The sequence below is a fragment of the Anopheles funestus genome, chromosome X (assembly GCF_943734845.2).
Source record: "Anopheles funestus chromosome X, idAnoFuneDA-416_04, whole genome shotgun sequence".
In the NCBI taxonomy this organism is placed as follows: Eukaryota; Metazoa; Arthropoda; class Insecta; order Diptera; family Culicidae; genus Anopheles; species Anopheles funestus.
In genome coordinates, this window is record NC_064597.1 from 1,926,519 (window position 1) to 1,952,004 (window position 25,486).

At 41.7% G+C, this 25,486-nt stretch overlaps 1 protein-coding gene and 1 long non-coding RNA gene across 3 annotated transcripts in view; one reads left to right on the forward strand and one right to left on the reverse strand.

Annotated features, from left to right (window-relative positions):
* The first annotated feature begins 849 nt into the window (after window positions 1-849).
* Window positions 850-25,486, forward strand: part of LOC125761283 (protein amalgam) — a 47,031-nt gene continuing 22,394 nt past the window's right edge. For both annotated transcript variants that reach the window (XM_049422278.1, XM_049422285.1), the window contains exons 1-2: window positions 850-1,235; window positions 2,466-2,803. The gene's annotated coding sequence lies outside the window, so the exon portion shown is untranslated. The remainder of the gene's footprint in view (window positions 1,236-2,465; window positions 2,804-25,486) is intronic.
* The window catches only part of LOC125761418 (uncharacterized), a 66,960-nt gene continuing 54,924 nt past the window's right edge, over window positions 13,451-25,486 (reverse strand). The window contains exon 3 of the long non-coding RNA XR_007418106.1: window positions 13,451-14,031. This is a non-coding gene — a long non-coding RNA (uncharacterized LOC125761418). The remainder of the gene's footprint in view (window positions 14,032-25,486) is intronic.

Genomic DNA, 25,486 nt, shown 5'->3' on the forward strand with positions numbered 1-25,486 from the left:
CATGGAGTACTACGCACATCAAGCGCATCGGCAGGGTTCGGATCAGGTCGAGGAGTGGTTTAGTTAGGGTCCCATCGGCTGCCGGGTCCGCTTCACGGGCCCAGCGTCACGATGAATCCCACATAACCCATCTCGGAGGGATTGGTTTGTAGCCGCAAGCCGCCCTTCGAGGTGGGTACCTTTTGAAGGTTCCCTCCCCGTTAACAAAAAAAAAAAAAAAAAAAAAAAAAAAAAAAAAAAAAAAAAAAAAAAAAGACTTGTTTTTACCACGCAGCCGGATAGTTCCACAAAAATGTAAAACATTAATCACAAGAATGAATGAGTAGAAAATCCCCTCCGAAAAAGTTCCCCTTGTAACAAGGATACAAACAGGTTCATCATGCAGGAAATAGCATGATCATTTATTAACCGTTTGGTCTATCAAAAAAGTTTGCCAAACAGATTTTGAGCTGTCAAAATTAAAGCTTTCTGTTGTATACAAAATGATTCGAAATAAAATCGAGCGATTGTATTATTAAAATTATAAAGAAGAGTGTTCAATTTAATTACAATCTATTCTGGAGGTGTCTACGTATATTTTTGATTCGATAGCACTAGTTGTAACACAACGGCTATGGAAAACAAAACTATTTATTACAGAGCTTTCGTATAATTGAAGCAAGGCGATACCAAGGTGATGAAATAAGGTGGGACCAACAGAAATTTGACAGTTCTCCATACGATTTGACTTTAAAAGTTTGGCAAACTTTTTGATAGACCAGACGGTAAGTCGTATATACTATTCGGTAGCTGTCAAACACTGTTTTGATCTCAAAAATAAAAAAAAAAATGTTTTTTTTATGAGATCGATACGGTCAAAACCAAAAATAGCAAAAAAAAACACTATATTTATTGCTGTAAACAAGAAAGCAATAATTATTTCCAATTAATTAATTCTGACGTTTCAATTTACCATAGTACTACGGAAAGAGTAACATTTTCCCGTACAATGAATTCACTCGTCCTATGGTTCATTCGTGGTTCATCCACTCGGTGTTTACTATTTTACTCGCGCTGGGGAAACACGCGAGCCGAAGCTTTTGGAGCATTGTCGAACCAACGCGACCGCCCTCTGCTTACAAACATATACACTAGCACACACACGAACGATTTGTGCCAGGAGCCTGTGCTGGCAGATGTCAGTGCGTGCGCGCTCCAGTATCGCATCAGCTGTACTGTCAAACGGTCGTGTAGAGGTGTGTTGTCGCGCGTATCGTTCACTACTGGATGTATACTATCGTACCGTTCGCGTGTGTTCGCTTAGGAAAATAATTTTTTTTGAGTTTTGCATTGAGCTGTTTACAATGCACGATCGAGTGTGATCGGATACGTGTTCGGTAACCGATCCCGGTTACCTTTTGATTATTTGTACGCAATTTTGCGTAGACTGTACTAGATCATTTGATCAAATTGATCGAAATACTTCATACATACCAGAAAGAAAAGACACTTCAATGGTGGTGAAAATATGTATAATAATATTGCAAACAAAAAGAGTTTATTAAAAGTTTCAACCAGAAGGTGTTGGTGAGAAAACTATCTTACACAAGATCTTTCCACAGTGAACTCCACAGTTTTAACAATACTGATCGCTCCATCGGCTACTATCAAGATGATGGAAAATCGTCATTCTTAGGCAACCTTTTGTGGGCTGTCGTAAGCAACACAAAAAAAACATTAAAAATTATATTCCGAAAAGTGCTAACCATACCGTACCGAGTGTTGTAATTTAATCAAAAAGTTTTCAATATGTGTGTATGTGCAGAAAAGTGAAACATCAAACCCACAATTAAAGCTTGTAACCAGTAGTGTCACAGATCGTTTTAAAATTGGTGCTGCAAAGAGATAAACAAATTGTTTCAACACCATCAAAAAACAAAAAAGAAAGGATAACGAACCGACCGGTTCCACAATTCAACGTCGATCCCTTTTAAAAGTAAAAAACGCCGGAAAAGTGTTCAAAGCATTCATGTGAGTTGGGCTCTACGTGTGAGAAAAGTCATGTCATACTGTTGTCGCCACCGTGTAAAGCGCCACACGCCAGACGGACGTTTACGGGTGGTTTCTTTTCGTTCTTCAATTGAAGTCTCTTGAACGCGCGCGCCCCCTGGTTAATATTCATCTTTGCGCTACGGTATACGGTTTGGTTCCGGTTTTTGGTTTTTTGGCCTACCAACGAAATGAAAAGAGCTGTACTAGGGGATTGCGAACGGATGCTTGTTCAGTCTCAGCTCGAAAAGCATGAAAATGCATTCCATTTGCGTTACTACTCTGATGATAGGGAAATATTTTTCTTCTTCTCCGTAATACGTATGCTTTTTTCTGGAAACTATTTTATTGTATGAAAAATTTTATATCAACTTCGATAAAAAATTTCAACACGATATTTCGCATGGGTTTGAAACTTCGTTTTTTTCATCTCACAGTTGTAGTATTTTATAATAGAAAAAACATTACCCTTCTTACAACTTAAAATTGATCAATCATAAAACATTTTACATGGAAAGGAAGAAAAAACTTAGCCAAAAATGTGCAGTGAATTTGTGGTATCGCAACTGAACGGGACGGTCACTACTTAAGCAGGTGTGCCATTAGGCGCCCCTTCCACACAGGACACGATCAACCACTGGTCTTCAATCAATCCGTCACATTTCCACATTTTGTTTAATTTCCAAAAAAAAACGAAAAAAAATCGCCATGTCCATAACAACCCGATGGCAGACTGCTGCATGAGATGATCGTGTCTGTGCTTAAGAGACGTCCAGTAAGTTTATTTATTACAAAAAAATTGTTTGGCCATTTGGGCCGTGTATAGTTTGGGGCATGGTTTTACACTAACGCAGACAAATAGGTTACCTTGACAAAAATATATTTTTTTATTCTATAGTGGTGTTCGCATCTATAGAAAATCGTTTTCTAGAGCTTGTTTAAAATATTGAAATGCCAATGAAAAAAATATAAAAATAAAAAATTGCAAAAATTGCAATATATGAAACATAGTTTTTCTTGTTTCATTTATGTATTTTATAAGCAAAGTTTTGCTTCGCATTTTTTAAAATGAAAATGAGATAATTTTATGTAATATTATAAACATATTACAAATTTTATTCTAAATGTTTGTCGCATTAAAAATATTCAACCGTTTCTATTAACCCTGTGATACCAAACACTATATATTCCTTTATTTTTAAATGGTAAATATATTAATACGTAATTATAGTACGCATCATTTGTATTCTTTCTACAGTGCGTAATATAACAAAAATAGGGGCGGCTCGGTGGTGCATGTGATAAACGGCGCCAGTCCACACGGCCGGACCGGGTTCAAATCCCATCCGGACCGTCCCCCCGTAGCAAGGACTGACTATCCGGCTACGTGGTAAAATAAGTCTAGTAAGCCAGAAATGGCCGGCGTGACCTGTAAGGTCGTTAAGCCAAGAAGAAGAAGAAGAATATAACAAAAATACTGTTTTTAATATCTGAAAAATATTAATCTGTTATTAAGTTATTTATGAACTCAAATTTATGGAGCTCATAAATTACATTCAAGGGCGATAAATGGAGCTAGTTCACACGACAGGATTGGGGATTAAATCCCATCCGGACTGTCTCCCCGTAGCAAAGACTAGCAAGGATCTGCTAGTAAAAAAAAAATGTTATTTTGCTACTAAAAAATAAGTCAAAAATAAGACTATTCTGCTGCGGTAAAATAAGTCTTGATAGATAGAAGAAGCAAAAAAAAAAATTTCTAAATTACATTCTCAGTAAATCTTAATCTACTAGTCTAAAAGCTTGACAAAAGGAGAACAAAAATCGAATAACCTAAAAAAAAATTAATACCCAAAAGTCTTGTCCAAAAACCAATCATTGTCCACTTTGTGCTGGTAGTTTGAGCGGAAACGAAACTACCTCTCTGTCCACAAACGGATCCTGGGGGTAACACTTCACTAATCATCACCAAAACCAAAAACACAGCCGAGCGAAGTGCTCGATTTCAATTGCTTTCAATCAGTTTGGCATCTTAGATGCCCGGAACACATTACCAGCCAGCCCTTTTCACCGCCCCGCAGAAAGGTGCAAATGTGAAAGTCTTAATGAACAAACAGTACGCTGACCGTACCGAGTTGGAGTTCAAGTTCAAACCGTTCAAACAGCGCGCAAAAGCTTTTCGCAAGCAAATCGAACACCAGCTGGGTGGAAAGGGGGGGAAGGAGGGGGAGGGGGGAGGTATGCATTCGGCCATACCGTCCACTTTGGTTTCGCGTGTGTGCGTTCAGCTAATTGAATCCGAAATCCAACCCACCACCACCAACACCGTGGATGGACTAGGGGGAAGAGATCGAACCGTCCTCAAAGCTGCGTACAACCGTAGGGAACACGCACGATGGGAAAGAGGGCTAGTTGAAGGGGGAGGGAGGGAGGGAGGGATCAAACGATTTGAAGCAGTGCTTGTCGACCACAAAATTATTTGATACAGCTCGATAAACAACCGGCCTCCCCCGACGTTTTGTGTGTGTGTGTGTGTGTGTGTGTGCTTGTGTGAAGGTGGCAGGTGTACGCGCAAGCTAGTTAAATCCAACCATGTGCCCAAAACACGCCAACACCAACACAAAACGGTTCGTTCACCACTAAAATTCCCTCTCTGCAGGAAAATCCTTTCCCCTGCACCCCCTGCAGGCAACATTCCCTGTTTTCTCCTAGACGGTACACCCAAATGTGCATCATCCCCCACCCCTCAACTCACCCCCACGGGATGCAACAACTATTTCACCCCCACACACACGCACGTACTCGAATCGGTTTGTGTTCGAAAACAACAGACAGCCAACCAAAGGGTAGAGATCGGGTAGAATATAAATCCTTCGCCCCCTCCCCCTTCCTCCCCCTCCCCTCCCACAACAACAACCCCGTGAAATGCATTTCCAACATTCTCAATGGATAGTGGATGCCCCATTGCAGAACTGTTGTTGTACGGCGCAAAATGGCGCTACGGGGTTGCTGAATGTCGATGCACCGGAAACCGCTAGACATGGCGATAATCAAAGCGCTATAAATCAGTGCAAATCAAACATCAAAATACACCTGAGCCACCCCCCTCCACACACACACACGAGCGTCAAATCGAACCCTCACCAATATATAGTGAGTGAGCAACGGGTGAGGTTGTCGTACGTGAAAGAAAACAAACAACACACAGTGGAAAGTGTTGAGCTGTTGTACCCCCTTCCTGGAGGGGTGGAAAACAGGGGTGGGGGGGATGAAAGTGTGACGACGAGCGAGAGGGAATTTAAACGAAGGGAGTTTAGTTTTCGAATTCTCACGTGCTGGTGGACGTTTTGTTGGGAAAACTAACACATCCGCGGGAAAACATGAAGCGATCGGAAGCATGCCGTGGCAATGAAATCTCTTGTCGCCATGAATAATCGGTTTACCCTCCGGAAGGGGGTGGAAGGGGGGGTAGAACTATTTAGCTGGAAAGAAACAACGGTGGGAGTGAGAGGGAAGAAGGGGAAAATGGAAATATAACTTCCTTTTCAACCTGTCAGGTGAAATTTTCCCACCCCCTCCCCTCCCCCGCCATCATAGATCTTTCCTAGACGCGTTTGATATTGTGATAATTGAAAACGGTCACCATTGATGGACCATATCGGTCTTGTGTCGTTAGCTTTTTACTCCCCCCCCACACACCCGCTGAGTTGACAAGCCCTGCCTCAAGACCGGAAATCACTTTGAGTTGATCATTTTCCAAAAACCCCACCCCCACGAACACACACGACGACCTCCGCCGCTTGTTAATCCGTTTGCTTGTTGAACGATGATGGCTTTACGCTCCGTGGGTGAATTTGTTGATGATTTCTACGAAAACCGACGAGAACGGCACGCACCCAAAACCCCCCCCCCCCCCCCACAGTTTTCCCACGGCACGTGTCTGTGCACCTGCCACAAAAAGGGGATTTTGTGGAGGGTGAAAAGTGTGGTACGGAAATGCTCGTTAAATGCTTCATAATTAGTTTATCGAGTTCCGGACCTTCCGGTCGTCGTCGTCGTCGTCGACATCGTCGCCAGTGCTGCGGTTTCATGGACGATGGGGTGAGAAGAAATGGCCCGAGGTTTGTCACTTATGAATAATTTCTCACTTCTCGATCTCACACTCGTACGCTTTCTTTCTCCCTCCTTCTCACACGCTTCGGTTTATTCCGTTTTTTGGGGGTGTTTTGTTGGAAATCCGTTTTTACTTCGCACACGGAACTGTTCCTGAAACACCATCTGTTGCCGGGACGGGTGTGCGAAGGTGCGTTTCATTTAGCTGCGGAAGGATTTAATCGTTTACTATTTTTTTTCGTTGTGACGCTGTGTTAAGGATGTAATGAGCTGTCAAAGTTTAAGAATAAGGTAAGAACAAGTGGTGTGAAATTTAATGAAGGATTGTTTATGTTGTTTTTTAAACAAATAAACCGACATGATTTTATTTGTTAATTCAGGGAGTAAGAAAGGGCAATTTAAGTATTTTTTAACAAAATAAAAATAATATAATTTAAAGGAAAAAGAATCATTATTTGGAAAAAACAAACAGCTATATTCAATTCACTCAGTAAATTAAGCGTTTCTTTCACAATGTCAATAATCCTACTACTACTCGCAGCTTGTTTTTTTGTGTGCCATACCAACTGTAAAGCTTTTGGTAAATCCTGCTTATGCTAACGTCTGACGTCTCAATCGCTGCAAACGTCCCTTCAGCACTTCAGGCACAAGTGTGCCAGCAGAATCGATAAACAATACCATACGTGGCCCATTTGGCGTGGCCGTTGTCAATGTCTAAGTCTAAGCAAACTAATCGATCCGTGCCGAACCCCGTGGAAAACCCCCGGTTGGCATTGTCCGCCTGCGGCATGCCAGTCGACCGTGTTGTCGTGTTGCCGCAGCGAACAGCATCGAAACATCAAGAGCGAGAAACAAGCTTATTTACGAACCGAACCGGTAACATCCAGCCGGAACGCTATTTACTCCGTCCTGCTACTCGTTGCGATAGTTTTGGGGTAAGTCGGGTGCGTCCAACCTTAGTCCCCGGGCATGACTTTTGCCAACAAAATGCGCCCAGTCACCTCTTTCCACCCTTTTCCCCCCTGGTTTGTGATACAGCGAATTATTCAATGGCAAACGGTCCGCAGGCATGTCTGCCGTGAGACGACAATAAAAGAAAAAACCGACCGAAGAAAATAAAACCAATCGGTCGTACTATAAATTACAAATACAAATTATTTCATGCACGCAAATTGATTGCCTTCGCCACTCCGCGTAAGAAAGGATGGATTCGCATTCGCTCAAAAGGATAGGGCTTTTGCTGTCGGTACCACGCATTGCCCTAGCCCTTCGGTACGCTTTGTGTATGAAGGGTTTTTGTACATTCCGTGCAACGTCACCCTCACGAAGACACCAGTCACGGTTGTTCGATGAACATTCCTGAAGTACAGGTTCGTTCGGTTTTCAGCCGGCTTTGCACGTAAGCGTATCGGTTCGTCCTGCACCGATTGGAAGGCTTACCGAGTACCGTGGCTAATTACAAGCGTTATCAGCTGTTTCCGCTCATTCGCACCGCTTACAAACATCAACACATACACCAAAGGTACGGAGGAAATCATTTCCATGCGGTACGTGCGTGTAGCAGGTTCATTTTACATGCACCATACTAAGAAACCACTCTAGAAGTGTAATTAAACATCATGATGATCGAATGTCCCGCACAAAATGATCAGCGAACAAAATGGGGCGGAATGGAAATCGTGAAGTAAGAAGGTGCATTTTGACGTTAGTGTTGGTGCTCTGTACTATGTTTTGATGCACCTAACAATTTACCAAAGGTGATCAAATTGAACATGCGATATGAACCATTGTTGTGAATACACATCGGTATTTAGCGTGCTCGAGCAAAGAGAATATTAATTTCATACTCTGAACGATAGTTGTACAAGTTATTGTGCAGTTGTATGTAGGTGAAACATCATTCAAAATAATTTATTGAATAGCTTACGAGAAGGTGTAAAATAATTCTGTAAATCAAATTATCATGGAGACACATGGTGGTTTATTACTATTCCATGGAGACGCCCGGTGCTTAACTAGATAAAGAGGTCGCAAGAAAAGAGAATATTAATTTCATACTGTGAACGGTAGCTGTACAAGTTATGGAAAAACATTAAAAATAGTTTATTGAATAGCTTACGAGAAAATAGAAGATAATTTTGCAAAACAAGTTATCATGGAGACGCATGGTGGTTCATTACTATTCCATGGGGACGCCTGGTGCTTAACTAGATAAAGGAGGCGCATGATATTTTACTTCGACGGGAAGAATTATTAGCGCTTCTTATCAAATTCATCGTAATAGATGAGGCTTTTAGGTGATTTAAAAATAAATATTTGCAAAAAAAAATCATGTTTTTTTATTCTTACTGTTATAGTTGGCTTTCCATCGTCAGGATTATACATGAAGCCAGTATGGTGGTTTCGTGAAAGAAAATGGAGATTTTTTCAAGTACCAAACCACACAATTCCTCTATTTTTTTAATTTAATTTAATTGTTTTATCTCTATGAATATCAAAGGAGACGCCTAGTACTTTTCTTAGTAGATGGAGACGCATGGTAGTTTATTCGTACTAAGGTGGCATAAGGCATTCTAATAGGCAAAAAAGACATATGATTAAATACCGCATCATGGGGGAGCGTTTTTAAATACAGATAATTAGTAACATGGAGAATTTGAATTTAATTTGGTGAAATTGGTTGTTTCAATAACACATACACGTGATGTAATTTCCGTATAAAACGTATTTAAGAAAATGTTAACATAACCATTCCTGGAACAATAGATAATTTGCGGTTTTTGCTAGCAGAAAGTTATCATTATTTGCTGTAAAAGTTTTCGCACTGACAAAACAATCCATCCAGAAGAATCCGGAAGAACACCATCTCTGTTGTGAGCAAGTGTTAACGTCATGCGTGCCGAATCTATGATGGTTAAGTTAATTGAAGCCATCAATCACGCATCGCGTACGTACCCAAAATCCAATCATCTGACCAACGTTTCGAAAGATTTTCACCACCAAGTGTGGGCGAAATTAATTCGATTTCTGATTGAAATGATTGTGAGAAAAGTTCGATACCATCGGTGCAAGTTTGCCCCGTGTGAGAAAGTGTTTGCCTTTGTGCGGTAAGGCAAACATAGGGTATACAGACAACGACACAAAAAAAATCAATGCAGGTCATGGAGAGTGTATACCCGAAAACAAAACAAAAAAAATCCGCAAACGATCCATGCCGCCGGATGCTTAATCTCTGATCTGCTGATACGGTCCACAACCTTCCGGCTCGTCCACTTGAACGATAATTAATAATTTTCGTGCATCACCCCTTTCGGTCGGCCCATTAAGTGCCAGTCGTGCCAACACTTGGTCCCAAAAACCCGAAGCTTTTGCCGCTGTTTGAAAATTCATTTTGCACGCACACCGGTGTGCGGTGTGGCATTGTGTCGCGCTAGCCTTTGCTAATTCACCTACCGATGCGTTTGCTGCACCAACGTTCTCGTGTGAGGTACGGCGTCGTGTGAATCGGCGTGAATCGATCCATCAAACCTGGTTATTGAACGGTCCCGGCCGCGTGTCACCGTATCCGCGTAACAATCGACAACCCCTTTCGCTCGTGGATACACTTAATTAAATTCGGTTCTGCTCATTTCACTCACTTTCCGGGTCGGGGGTTTTACTCACCGTTCGCATCTGTTCGGTGGAGGTTTTGTGTTTTTTTTTTTGGACAAGCATCTGATTATTGATTTACTTCCAGTCCTGTTTGGAATCGATTGAAACCATTATCATACTGATGAATTAGATAAGTCATCGGTGATAATCATGATTTTCGACACAAGCACATACTGAGCCAATTTGTTACAAGCAGATGTAATATTAATAAATGTACTAATGAATTATTTAACTTCAGTGAAGTGAAATTCCCAAAAAAAAGTTTGGAAATTATTTATTTCTCATTAAAATTTAAAGTACACCAAACCCAGTTAGAACAATCACAACAAGTGTTCATGCATGCATGTGATTGAAATTAAAATTCGTTTAAAAATGTATTGACAACTGCAGGCAAAGGAGACATTGCCTTCTCGTGAGTCATTGAGTAGATAAACGATAAAAAAAACCATGCAAAACCATCCAAAACTACCTTAGCTTGCTCATACATTCTACCCGGAAAACCCACCCGAACGAGCCTGGTGGTGATGTGAATGACTTTTTCTGAATCTGTGGAAAACCTCCCACCCCCGGGTACCAGAACCAGCGTTGTTCTGGGATGATGCGCTGAATACACGGTTGCGGAAATGTTGGGAAATGGTTGGCACTGTCATTGTCATCCCGTAGTCAACGGTAGCATAACCGAGTCCGATGTGCGGCAGTGCCGGCCACAAAACACCGGCATTCCCTTGCCGTGACATCTCAAGTGAAGTGAGAATAATTTAAATTGGAAAATAAAAATAGAATAGGAAAATTTTTCAAATCCCGTCCCGTAAAGCAGTGCAATGCGTTTACGTCCAACATCTTTCCCTTCCGAGCAGTCAAGAGCATTTTTGCTGCAACGATATTCACCATTTCTTTTCCTATCGTCGCATACCGACCGGGAACGATATCGCGATTGGCTGATGTGCTTCTGATCGGAATGGAATGGGATGAGAGGAACAACCATTGAGCAGCGAATTGTGAAGCAGCAAGGAGCTTCGGTGTACATTTCACTTTGTGCTGCGAGTCCTTATGAACCAAGGGAAACACTCGTACCGTCAGTTTCAGTGCGTTTAGAAGAAGACTTTTTTAATTATGCCTTGAAGAATGTGTGCTAGCGTCCGAATGATGGCCGAAACCGATCCGAGAAGTGTTGCAATCACGTACAGAACAGATAGTTCGTAATTGTTCCGGACTGTTCTGGCCGGTGACCGACACCAGTTCAGTAAAGTTGATTCGATGTTCGATGTGTTGAGTGTGGCTCGACATGCAGATAGATCGGATCTGCGTACCAGTTGAAGGTCACAAATTGAAAGAAATATTTTGTGCCCAACAGCATTTATCTTGCTTTAAACTTTGGACACTTTAAGCAAAGATCACATCCGATGATTGACTCTGGTAGAAAAAATGCGTTCGGAAGCAAAATTTGTATCGAACCACATGTGAGAAAAAAATACACATACAAGACGATGAAGTAGTGGACAATTATAAAAAAGTCAGAAATAATTAAAATCTATTTCCTGCTCATATAAAATTATTCATAAACGAAATCGCTTAAGAGACCCGTTTGTTTGTGATTTGCATACTTTTAGGCGTGATTTTGTATTTTCTTCACCTGCTTTGAAGCACGCCCCAAGTAACAATTATTATTTTAAAAATGTTTATTGAATAGCTTACGAGAAAGTATAAAATAATTATGTAAAACAAATTATCATGGAGGCGCATGGTGGCTCATTAATATTCCATGGAGACGCCAGGTGGTTAACTAGATAAAGGAGGCGCATAATATCTTACTTCGGCGGGAAGAATTATTAACGCTTCTCGTCATATGTAGCGTAATAGATGGGGCTTTTAGGTGATTTAAAAAAAATGTTGGCCGAAAACAATATTTATTATTCTTTATTATTACTGTTATTGTTGGCTTTCCATCGTCATGCATATATATGGAGACGCATGGTCGTTTTGTGAAGTGCATAGAGATTTTTAAGCATCAAACCACACAGTGTTTTATCTATTTTTGGAATTTAATTTAATGTTTTTTTTTATCTGTATGATAACAATGGAGACGCCTAGTACTTTTCTTAGTAAATGGAGACGCATGGTAGTTTATTGTTACTAAGGTACGCCCCAGTAACAATTATTATTTTAAAATGTTTATTTTCATTACCCATTTTCAATCGTCATTTTTTAAATGACGAGGAGAATAAATAATTGGCTACAAAGATACGACTAGAAGCTCTCTATTGTTTTACCGTTAAAGTGTCTATTATCCTATACGAAGAGAGAAATGGTAAACACTTACATGCTTTGCTTTGCTGTGACCACGATGACATCTCTCTCTCTCTCTCTTCATTCCACTCTCTAAACCACAGCTCACTTTATTGTCTCACCTTTTCACCCTCACCTTCTTCTGCTTCCACCACGAACACTTCACCATCTGACGTACACTTCACCATCACGGAAGTAATCACGCGGAATCGTTAAAGCAAACAGAGAACAAATTGTCATACTCCGAAAAGTCATCCAACGCAACGGAAACCTGTCGCAATATTCGTTTCGTCCCATTTCCCTCCGCCTTCCCGCTCCCACCCCCAGGCGGACGGCTAAAGCACTCAGGGGTGAGTGAGTGCATAAAATGTGGCCATAAATCTTCATGAAACTCGACACCACTGACCGCTGGTGTGCTGTACTGGCAACCGCCAGTGAAGAACGGTGCCGCGCGATTTTGGTGCGGTTTTGGCGACGCGCAATATGCCGTCTGTGTACAATGAGACAAAACACAAACACACACACATACAATGGATTACTTGATGTGGTTTTGTTTCCAGTTTTGTATGGGATGTGTTTGTATGTGTGTGTGTGTTTTTTTGCAATGGTAAAACGGAATGGTAGTTGTAAAAAAAGGCACAAACATAATACGAGATCGTGTAGAGTTTAGGGATGTGATGACGAGAACAAGGAAAGTAAAACGTTTTTTTTTCTGTTGCTCCCAGAGAACCAAAGACCAGAAGAAGGGGGGAAAAATTGGGAAGGTTAGGGGTTAGGGGTGAAAACTCGACAGCATTTTATTGCTGACACTTTACAGCACTTAAAATATTTTTAATCAAAATAAAACGATCCTATAAATTATCAATGTACGCAAAGTGTGTGGCGATCCAAAAACGGGGAGGGGAAGGGGGGTGGTCTAAGGGAAGAATGGAAATGTCCTATAACAGGCGAAGAATGGGCTAGTGCGCGGTTACACAGCGCAAAAAAGCATTTTGATAGTGTAACAGCAACAAACAAAACGTTTGCAATAAAAAAAACCCGAAAATCCCAACAACAGGCCTCCAGTAAACAAATGGCAATACTCGTTTTGCGCTAGAATTTGCAAAATTTGCCCAAATACAACTATGCTGCCGTGTGTGGTGTGCTGATAGCTGGCAAGTCGGATCACTATTCCAATTTTTTGTTTTTTTTTTTTTGGTTGGTGTAATATTGCACCGTTTTCTAACTCTTCTTCTGGCACTTCCGCTAGTGCGGACTGGAAAGTGCTATCGTCACCAAAAAGCGACTGACCCTGGGCCCCCGGGCATTCGGTGCGTGTTGGAACCGCTGAACATTGCCCCGAGAGGAACATTCCGGAACTCCAACTCCGGGGGAGAAAAAGAAAGGGGAAAAATGGTCACAGCATATCGGATGAAGGAGGGGGCAGGGGGGAGGGGAGGTTGGTATTTGTCACTTCCCTTTTTGGGTAGCGTTTGTACGCTAGGAATGTTTATACGGGTACGGGACGATGCGATCGTTGCTGCAAGTCATCCGTTTCATTACCATAATCATTGGTCGTTCAGGCAGCGAAGCGCAGCAAAACTCAGCTGCTGCAGTACTCGGTCCATCGGCAGTCAACAGGCACGTGAATGCGTAAACCGAGTGACGAGTGTCCTTCACCACTGCATTCCGGCATGACAAACTGCTGCGGGAAACAGTTTCGGTATTTTTTTCGGACGTTGGAATTGTGTCCCCGTGTGTGTGTGTTTGTGTGTTTAAATTGCTTTCATCAAGCCATCGATCAAAAAATGGGACAAAGAGATGCATGTTAACTTGGCAGTTTTCTAGAGTGATGTTTGAGAATATGTTGCAGTCACACATCAAAAGGGACTTTCTTGTTCTAGGATATAATTGCACAATAGAAAGAAGAAAAAAAACGTAACTTACCTTAAGTAACTCTGGCCATTTCTGAATCTGAAAGAGAAAGAAAGAGATAAAATTGTAGTAGTTTGCCATGCAGAAGCAACTCATAATAGCAGATATTTTTTCCAGTCCCACTAATTATATTTTTGACCTAATCTGGTCACGGTATTCTGCTGGTTTCTCCACGCTATGAGTACGTTGGTTATCACACGAGGGGTTGTTAACCCCTTTCACATCCCACCAGAAGCTACTCATAATAGCTGATATCTTTTCCAGTCCCACCAAACATATTTTGATCTAGTTTGGGCACCGTATTCTGCTGGGTCACCACGCTATGAGTACGTTGGTTGTCACAAGATGGGTTGTTAACCCCTTTTACATCCCAACAGAAGCAACTCATAATAGCTGACATCTTTTCGAGTCCCTCCAAGTACATTTTTGACCTAGTTTGGGCAGCGTATTCTGCTGTTTCACCACGCTCTAACTACGTTGGTTCTCGCACGAGGAGTTGTTAACCTCTTTCACATCCCAAGTTACTGTCCAGTTAAGGTATAGGTCGATTTCACTCCATTTCACGAATTTTCTTACGGAAATTTAATTCATTCCAACTTAGAGCAAAATCGGTTAAAACTGTGTTATGAGCATTCTTTAGCTCCTTCTTCTTCTTCTTCTTCTTCTTCTTCTTCTTCTTCTTCTTCTTTTTCTTCTTCGCTGAACGACCTTACAGGTCACGCCGGCCATTTTTTTTATTTTTTTCAACAAAAGAATATAAATTTATTCCTCATTTCTCGTATTAGGTACTTAACGCCCGAAGTTATGCAATATACTATTTTTACTGCACTTATAATATTTGGATTGTGTTTTAAGACTACAATTACGTTTTTTTATATTACAAATTGCTCAATCTAAACAAGCTTTAAAACAACCTAACCAGAAAAATTCCTACTTTAAAGATTTTTCTAGAGAGACAAACCAAAATTGCTTACCGCATGAAAAAAATAGACACATGGAAGACAGAAACAAACAAAAAAGACTTCCCCTCAATGGTGCAAATAGTGGTAAGCAATTGGAAACCACAAACTCTTCAATGAGAAAACATTATCCGCTAAAATACATACCGACAAGAAAAAAACAAACCACTCATTCAACAAAGCTCCAACACGGACATTGCCGCAGCGCGAGTGAACCGAGTGACAAACCGTTCAGTTGCGCGCTTTGGTTTAGCCTCATTTTCTTTTATTCCGTTTTAGTAACATACACATACGAGCAGCAGCAAACCACACGCGAGAAATACGCTTCAGCCACAGCTGGAGTGAGCATTTTTACTGCAAATGTGCTATCCCTCATATGTGCTCGCCTTCTTCGCGTGGATCGTCGAATCGATCAAACGAAACCTTTTTTTCGGTGAACGGTGGATGGTTGGAGACCAGCCTACAAACTGTTCGCGGTTGTCGGTTGAGATTTTATTTATTTTGCCCTGTATGTTCTGTTCCCTTGCCCACATCGATGCACCAGTTCGAATCGGGTTGGTGATGTAGCTTTAAGGTGGGGGTATTTTTTATTTTTCTTCTTTACTTGCTTGATTGATAAATAGCTTACCTTTTGTTTTATTGAGTCTATTTATTTCTTGTTAATTTTTCTTTTTTTTAAAAAAACCAATGTTACCCGTTACCGCTACAGACCGGTTAATGAACAGCCCGATTTCTCTCGATGCTTAAATTGTAAAGGCCAAACAAAACTCTCAAATCCGCTTTTCAACTGTGAAGCGATGTATACTTTTCACATTACGTACCACTCTTGTTCCCCCTACTCGGCACAAAAAAGGGGCTCAACATCAATGGCTCTCGAGCCGGGAGTGACTCTTCACTGCCTGACTGCTCCTGTGTCCTGTTTTTTTTTATTCTTGCATTACATTTTCCGAACACCATATGGTGTGCGTTAAAAGCGATAAATTATAGTGGCCACTATCAAGTGTTGCGATATGTGTATAATAAGCCAAAGGAGGCTGTCATCAAACAGCAGTGCACAATTAACCCATTTATTTGTCAGCTGCTCGCAAGAAAACGAGCTGTAAAATGAAAAAAAAAAATAATAAAACTTATTACATTAACGGTAACTATATGAAATAATATTTTTCCAGAGTTTAAGGCGAGAACAAGGCGAAACAAAATGATTACACGAAAACAGTAAATCGTGTCTCATTCCGTTCGTGTTTCAAGCACGATTAAAGCCTATTGCTTTCGAGTAGCTATTTTAACACTCCACACTCCATAATGAAGTGTAAACGTTCGAACGCCAGATCGGGCATAAAACCAGCGACCATGCTGCACCGATTCCAATTCCGGCCAAGTAATTGTAAATAATTTTACAACCATTTTACCTACCACGTTGCTAGGGTAGGGTAGTGTTATCGCGCTATGCGAAGCATCAGCCTGCTGAATCGTGCCGGAGCAGCCTCCGGAATGCTTTTCGTACAAGAAGAGGAAATACGTACACACACACAAAAGGAAAACCACCCCAAAAAAGCAACCGCTACACAATCGCGAGTTTCTTTTTTGTTTGCTTCCTGTTGTGTACACCATTCCTGTCGACCTGTAATCCGTGAATGGCAATTTTTATCTACTCACCCCCCCCCCCCCCCCCCCCCTCAAAACCGATTGCTTTTTCTTTGGTTGTCTTTTCTCTTGTTTTTTTGTTCTTTCTCCCTATTCGAGGGAAAAGAAGCACACACACACACATAGGGCAAAGTGTATACAAACAGCATAAAGAAAGCAAAACTCGTCCGCAAGAGCGCACACAGCATAAAAAGGGTATGGGGGTGGGAAAAAGGGGGTGGGGGTGGAAAAGAAAAGACGAGGAAAAAGTCACCCGTGCTGCTGCAACGGTTTCGGCACGTTATGGCACCCACGGGACGGCACGTCGGATGGCCCAATCGAGAAGGAATGGAATAATAACAGAGGCTAACCTACAGTTTGCGTGCTGGGTGAAAGGGAGGAAGGGGGAGAAGGGTGAGGGGTTGAAAAAGGGGAGAAGGAGGAGGAAGGGAAAGCGCGCTTGTTATTCATGCCGGTACAGTCGTGGCAGTACACGGATGCGGAACCGCTTATAATGGCTTATGTTGCACGAGGTCTTTGCTGCAATTTGCCATTGAAACCATTGGCACAAGCCAGTACAAGCTGCGGGAAAACAGGGGGGGGGGGGAGACAGTGAAGGGAAGTGAAAAACAGAAGGAGAAAGCCAAGGCTAGACTGCATCCAAAAGCCGTCAAGTGAGCAGTGACTGCGTTTTGTGTGTTTTTTCTTTTTTTTTTTTGAGCTACAATTTGAGCTACTGCACACTGTGTATGTGTGTGCTGCAGGAACGGTTTAATGGGTAGAATGAACAAAAAAAAACACAACAATCTCAAAAGGAAGCTGGAACGAAACAAAACCAACCAAAGGGGAATGCAAGGTAAGAAGGTAAACAACAACAGCAACAATGAGAGAATAAAATCGAGAAGAAAGCCGACAGCTCGATGAATGGTTGTGAGCAAAAAAGAAAACAAAAAAAGATGGGAATGAGGGGAACCACCATGAAACCATCAACCCGGAAGCATCCAGTAAAGTCTGCTGGCTTACCTTCATCGTTCTTCATCTTTTCAAGAGCTTCCTTGTTAAAATGGTGGAGTTTTCGTTTTTGCTGCCCCACCCCTAGGAGAATGGAGGGATGCATTGGGATTTTCCTTTCACCCCCTCCCCCTCCCCCTCTTCCTCCATTGTAACGACGGGAAAAAGTAAAGGAACTTACGATAACAATAAACAGACACTCGTCGCTCTTCAGCTGTTGGCTGTTTTGTGTAGTCTTTTGCTTTTATTTCAAGCGATGGCCATTTAGATGCACTTAACCTCACTTTCGCGCTAGGATCGGATGAAGTGTAGGAAGGGATTGGAAAGTGCACCAAACAATCAGCCGGTAAAGATGGGTCAGGCGAAGGCAAGGATGATAGGAGAATGATATTTATTTATTTTACTACGAGTAGAATATGGTCCCTGTTTACAGTTGCCTTTTTTTTATGCAGCCGAGTGCGTATTTGTGCGGTTAACTGGGGAGCTTTTCTTGTTTTTTTACACGTTTTCATGTTGTAAATAAGATTCCAGCAGGTGTTTTGTTTACATTATATATATTAACACCTAGACGCTGATCGAATCAATCAAAGATGTCACTGAGATCGTGCTTTATAGCTATCGCTGTTTCGCGTGCGCCTAAATATAGGCAATTGCGAAACGTTTTTGCTTAAAAGACTTCTTGAATGAATATATGTCAAAACAGATCGTAAATTTAGGGGTTATACACCTATTAACTACATAATTTTTTTTATCAGAAATTATTTTGTCAACTGGGGAATATTTTTATGAGGAAAAATACAACAACAAAATTACAGACCTTTTTTCTTGTTTGTTTTTTTGTGGACTGTGTTTGACGTGTAAAAAACGATTTGTTTTAAGTAATAAATATAGAAATCACTATTATTTCAAGTGCCATTTTGCCACTAAAGATTCTTAAAAACATTTACATAAATTTTACGCTCGAAATTCATGCATAAGTCCATCCCCACCATCAATGGAACATGTTTGCAAAAGTCATCGTAAGCGCTTACACGTTCGACATCGGCCAGCAAAACTGAAACGAAATGGGGAACCAATTTGAACCGTGCCGCTGATTGTGGCATGTAAAGCAATAATCCCAACCACAAAGCACACCGATACTGCCTTCCGGGTGCTTCCCTGACACGATAAAAAAGGGGGTCAAAAAAGAAATCCCATCGAACGGATGCACCGAAGCTTGAACCGGCAGGAACATATTTATCGGTACCGAGGCGAAACATCCAACTCCCTGGGGTGGGTTTCCGCCCCCTTCTAACGACAAAGAGCAAAAACAAAACCCAAAAAAAATAACCGAAAAGAAATCGAATAGCAAAACTCGTCCAACGCCGTCCGCACGGAAGACAAAGTTAATTTCTGAATCTTTTTCCATGCAACACACCACGGTACCGCCACGTAAACGGGAACGACTGGAGTGGCTTTCATTAACTCCTCATCCTTTTTCGTTTTTTTTTTTTTTTGGTGTAAGCTCTGTTACAGCAACTCAAAATGCTTCCTTCTCCCCCAAAACCCCGCAACCCTGTTTTGCTAAATCGTTTGCGATTGTCAATGAAATTGCGCAGAAATGAAAGGAATGCCCTCCGGCAATACGGTACGGGCGGTACGGACCCGGTGTCGGTCCGCTGTGTGGTGTGTCCTATTAAAAGCGGATTATTTACTGGACCCTTCTCACGAGCGGGTTGCCATGATTTCCCCGTACGGTTGCGGCATTACGCTGGCCAACCATCCATTGCACCATTGGTAGATTCCCGGGGCACAATTTCGTTGCACCGTAAAACACAAAAACGAACGAACGAAAATGGCCGTCGACGGTAGCACGGAAGCTCGCCAGGCAACGTCAAATTGGGTACAGCCATTTCGGGTACGGTGAGACGACGCAGTGTGACTATTTTCGGTGACTTGACCACCAAAGCCACGCGAGCGAAAGATGGCAGTGGGAGCATATTTATCTGGATGCTGACGCAGGGTACGGTTGACGCAGTTCAGCAGCGGTTATGAGCATTTACTGGATTAATATTGAGTTTCGAAAGATTATGGCTGTAACGGAATGGTCCGGGCACAGTAAGCAGGGAGCAAAAAAGTTTTGAAGCATTAGCTTTTACGAGTCTCTGACAACCGTCTATATCGTTTTTCTTTTTTTTTCTTTGAAGGAAAATTTTTATGAAAAACGAAATTATATTTTACGTGAAATTATTCTACTAACAAGGTAATTCCACTGTTTGTTATTAGCAATTTGGTTTCGTGTGTTATTTCAAAACAAATTATTATTCATTTTATTTCTTGCTGGTGAATGGGAATTTATTATTATTGAGCTTGATATTGAGATTGAAGAATACAAAAAAAAACATTTAAAAAAATTCTTGATTCTAATCAAAAGTCCTCTGAATTGTTATAGTCCCTATTAATAGCCACCTAATAGGGATTTAAAAAATTGGTTTCTTATCAAGCTGTTCACTTACTTAACACATTCAATCTGGAATATTATTACACAATCCCTACCGCATCCACTAAAGCAGCCAGCAATAGCACACCCACACCTCGGTAGATTTTTCCATCCCCCGTTGTAACGGCACGGCAACGGTGCGCGGTGAATGCGATGGTCATACTAATGTAAAAGCTGCTGAAACTGTCACTAAGCAGACCGTGCAAAAGGCTGTCGCATTAAGAATTAGTGTGCCTGCAGGCAGAAACAACAGCATTGCAAATGAATTAATTATTCAAATGGCGAAATAAAACAATCCTACCGGTAATGCAAATCAGCGACACTGTGTTTGCCACAAAGTAGGAAAAGGAAAGGCAGAGCTATTTTTACTTGCACTCTGTTTGTTTGGTTTGTCTTAGGTTTATTTTTATTAGTTTCCGAGCTTCTTAGAAGTCGAATCTCGAATCAAGTAATTTTTTAACGATATAATTGCTAATAAGATCGTTAATAAGGCAACTTGTCACACTAGAAATATTCTTTTAGGCGTTATTTTGTGTATGAATTGCATACCTTTAGGCGACAAAACTATCGCCTAAAATTATGCAATAAATCTACTGCAACAATACGATGTTATTGTTTTTCGAATACTTTGAAACGTTATTTAAGCGGTGAAAATATGCATTAATGCAAATTAAAAAAAAGTAAGCAAGTCATTTTTTTGTATCAGAATACATTAAAAGAAACAAGCTTAAGATGGAAGGTGTGAACAAAAAATAACCATAAATGCCTTTTTAAGTAGGTGACGATGAACAATTCGTGGTGTTAAAAAAAGGGCAGGAAGAAAATTCTGCACCGTCAACCCGAGCTCACTCACGGAAGTGTTTTTTTTTTAAACCGGCAACGTTCTCCTTCTTCTATCACTCCTTTGCACTGTCCTACCTGGCCTTGTTTGTCCAGAGAAGCATATGCAGACGCTTGCCGGTTTCACCTTTACTGCTCTGTTTGATTAAGGGTCGTTACGCTTACGGGTAAGGTGATAAAAATATTACCTTACACCCCCTACCGAGGGACCGACCCGTTGATGGCAACAAAAAAACCCTCTTCTGTTCAGCAAACTGAAGAAGTAAAAAAAACGGCAGCTGCTGACCTGTGTTTTCTACACAAGCTGTGAGAGGGAGAGGCTATAACACACCAGACAGGCGGGAAAATCCGACACCGGATACTACTGGGTGGGTGGGCTCACATACACACTTTTCCCATGAGGCCACCGTTTGTGAGAAACTGTAGCTTGACAAATCTGGACATGCTTCTTCCTACTTTACACAGGATATTGGGAAAGAAAGCGTGAGCAAGAGCGAGAGAGAGAGAGAGCAAGATACTAAAAGAAGTAACAAAAAAAATAGTAAACCCAACGGATGGACTCCACACCGATAAGGTGTCGGGCACGGTGGAAAGATCCGGAAAGCTGTTAGGAGCTTATTAAATTTTAAAGCTTTTATTCCCCCTATCGCACTTGCACTTCAGGCGGTGTCCGGATGGCGAGATCGTACCGTAAGCTGACAATTTTGGGCTACTTGAATACGGATGGTATTACAACACATCGTATTTGTGGTGAGGAAGCGGCTGATGGCAGGTGAAGGTAAAGATGGGCAGAAGATGATAAGCTTGTATCATAACACGAATATCCGCCTGAGGGCACAGGTTTTTTTCTTCTGTCTCTTTCTCTGTAACGGTGCACTTTGGTGTTGGTGGGATATGGTGCGTATTTTGTAATTGAATTTTTTCGTGTTTAAAAGATGTTCCAGATTATCTGTATTGTAGGGAGGATGGAGATTTGTAACAAGGAATGAGAGCTATATCTTTTTGCAATTATTGCTCGTAATGGAGTTTTTTTGTTGGTGCAAAACATAACCTACAAAAATTGACAGTATCTTCGGATATTGGGAAATGCAGATATCTTCGTCAGTACATTAGCTGTATAAAACTGAAGCGCCTCAAATTTGTTGGAGACAAGACAAGAATTAAATTTGATTATTGAACTTCTAATATCCTGGTAACTTCTACTCTACGGTGTATAGGTGACGACTCTGAAGACCCTAACATGGTCTAACTCTCTCTTGTTGGCTTTAACGACCTCTAAAGTCACGCCGGCCATTTCTGGCTTACTAGACTTATTTTTACCGCGTACCGCGTTCTACGGGGGAACAGTCCGGATGGGATTTGAACCCGGTCCTGCCATGTGGACCGGCGCCGTTTATCACATACACCACGGGGTCGCCCCAGTTTACATGGTTTAATATGGTACATGGTAAACTTGGTTTAACATAAATAGTAAATAGTCGAGGTAGTTTTAAAGCATTATTAAAACTATATGAAACTAAACATGTCATTCTGGCTTTCTTTTTTGTAACTCCCAACTTCACATTTATGTCACAAACCAAAGCGCAGTACGGTGGCATATCTTCCACCCGTTCGGATCAATTTTGCGCCGTGCAAAAGTTTTTTAACCATCGCTGAATGGGGACGTCTGGAATGCTTTCACTGCCCGGACATAACCTGGACATGGCGAAAAGTGACCCTCGTCCGAACCGTTGCATTCCGGCAGCTCGGTGTCACGTGCTGGAAGTGCTAGAATTCTTCACTGCACAGCAAGAATGTCTCATGAAGTGGCAGAGTTTACTTTAGCTTTCTTTGACCCGACACTACTCCAATTGTTTCTTTGCCCGCTCGAACCATGATGGGAATAGAGCAGTAGTAATCACGAGATAAACATCGAAGTGATACTTTTATTTTTGGAGTATCCATTTGGGTTGCGGGTGGTTTTTTTTTATTTTATTTTCCTCTTCCATGCTCTCCATTGCAGGGGAGGCAAACAGTGCCATTTTACCGTGGCAGAGTTGAAAACAGTGGAACAACTCCCGGAAATTCCCTACACAAGCGTAAGTAGTCGAAAGTGCAAAAATTCCTGCAGACGAAGAGTACGAACTAGTTTCGTAGCCCTCTTGCCCCCACGAAAAGCCGAGACGTGTCTGTCTCGGTGAAGATGCACGCAGGGAAGGTCTGGGGATGGTTGAAGAAAAGACCTGAAATGCGATAGACTGTATTCCGAGTGCTCCATTGCTGACTGAAACTGCCACCGTGACTTTCGCAAGGCAATGCTGCCTGAGTAGGGAACTGTCCGGATAATCCAGCTGTCATCATCTGCCGTTACTAGTTCGTATTTGGCTCTTACTCTCTTCCCGTCGGGTTTTTTTTTTACACCCTTCCCACCAACTCCAACACTACCATTGAAGGCATCTGGCAGAAGATGGAGCTGATAAAATATTCACCAGCTTTGAGCGTCAAGCGTCGCACCAACTTTTAACCCCTTTGCCCATGCTGTCTTACTCCTGTTGGCCTTTGCAGCAGCAGCAACAACACACACAAAAAAATCCCATACAGATTCGTCATGGAGAAGAGGAAGGAGGAGGCGAGGGATGCGAGGCAATCGGAGGACAGCAAATTATTCGGAAATATTTCCACCCGATGGCCAAGGGACCCGAAGGGGTAAAGGTGAAAAGATTTTTGAAACATTTCCCCGACGGCGAACAGTTTCCCCGCAGCCAGCTACCGAATGCCCCATGAATAGTTGACACGAGTTTTGTGGTTTTGTTTGAGGTACAACTACCGACCGCTTTGCTACTGCTTTTGGGAAAGCGCCGCACATAAACATATCCACACACCAACACATCCGTTTTGTACCGGATCAAATTACGGGTAAATCTGTCGTGTTTGTGGGTATCTCTCCCCCCCCCCCCTCCCCTTCCCCCTCCCTAGCATATTGCGGACAAAACTGTGGGTTGAGTAGCTCCGTTGCATTCTGTTTGGCTTTGAATTTGGGATCGAAGACAAAGCAGCATCGATTGTGCTTCGCTACTTGGATAATTTGGGGAGGAAGGGGGTTTCTTTGAGGATTCCTCATGATCACTACGTGACACCTCGAGCGACCACATGACTGTGGTTGAGTTAGCTGCATGCGATGCGAGTCTTCGTTTTTTTTATCACATCACATAAACTGTGGCACGGAGAAGAATTGTTTAATGTTGAATTGCTGGTGGTTGGCTGTTTGGAGTTCAAGTTCGGCGTGATGGAATGACAGGATTTCTACGAAATTCGTTTTTTTTCTACAACAATGCTCATGGCGTGATCTGAAAGATGGTACAAATGTAAAGTTCCTCTCAATAGCTTTCAGTTAAAAAAACCCTTTTCTAGATATGTAGCGCCTGCATGTATGCAATTTTTTTAGATTATTTTTATTAAGCTAATTGGTGAGTGTTTTAGTCCAAAATGAATTAAAAATGTATTCCTTTAGATGCTAATTGGGCAAATTGACACATTCTAGTCACAAAATAATGGATAAAAGTAACAATATTGCAATTGGTTTATTTCCACCTGTGATGAATACGCCGGAAAGTATGCAAAAGATATATTAGTGTAAAAGATAAAAGATCAGTTTTCCATCATTTTTGTCCTACTAAATACTACACCGTGTACTAAATCTTGTACTAAATCCCTTACTACAATCCCTATCGTACGCTTAAATCGTACAAACATTGCATACCTTTAGGCGTTTTAATTCCGTTTAAAAGTAAAAGGGTGAAGGATCTAGCATTGTTCCAAATAAATATCGCATAAACGTTTGGTAAACATTTTAATTAATTCTAATTGCTAACAACATAACCTCACATATTTGTATTTACTCTTAATCGTGCCTACGCTTGCAACCCCACTTAAGGCAACCGGTATAATAGGCAGAACAACAGTTTCAATTCCGCTACCTTAACCGTACCCAAAAAAAAAGGGGGACTACCGAATTTGCAGTATTTATTTTCCATCGCTCCACCCACCCACCCCACCGTACCGTACCCCGCTACGTACAAAACGTGCGACTTGCCAACCGTTTTGACAAACCCGCGGCATGGCACTGATAATAATTGATGACATAAAAACGGTGCATTTCCACTTTATTAAAACAACATAATTACGAGCATTATCGTTGTCTCCGTTTCATGCTGGATGTTCTATCTCCTGCATTACCGCACATTTCCCGTCCCCGTCCCATGTTTAAATACACGGAAAGAAAATACAAAAAAACCCGGTGTTGAAGGTGTCCATATGGATGCGACATTCAAAGCGCCGGTACAGGTGCTTTCTAGCCTTCCGTTTTTTTTTAAACCGCCTCGTTTACAAAATCCCGCCACACCGGATAAGTTGGATGGTGGGGTAGCAGGGTATTGGGCAAGGGGTACGGCAGCATAATCGTCGCCTTGTGGTACGGATTGCGATACGGGTTTCCATGCTGAACTGTCAATAGCAGCCGGACCCAGAAAAGCAGTAATTAATTGCCCAATCGCTTGCCCCGGACGTAATCGCGGGTTACGGTTTGGCGTGGTTTTTGGGTTCC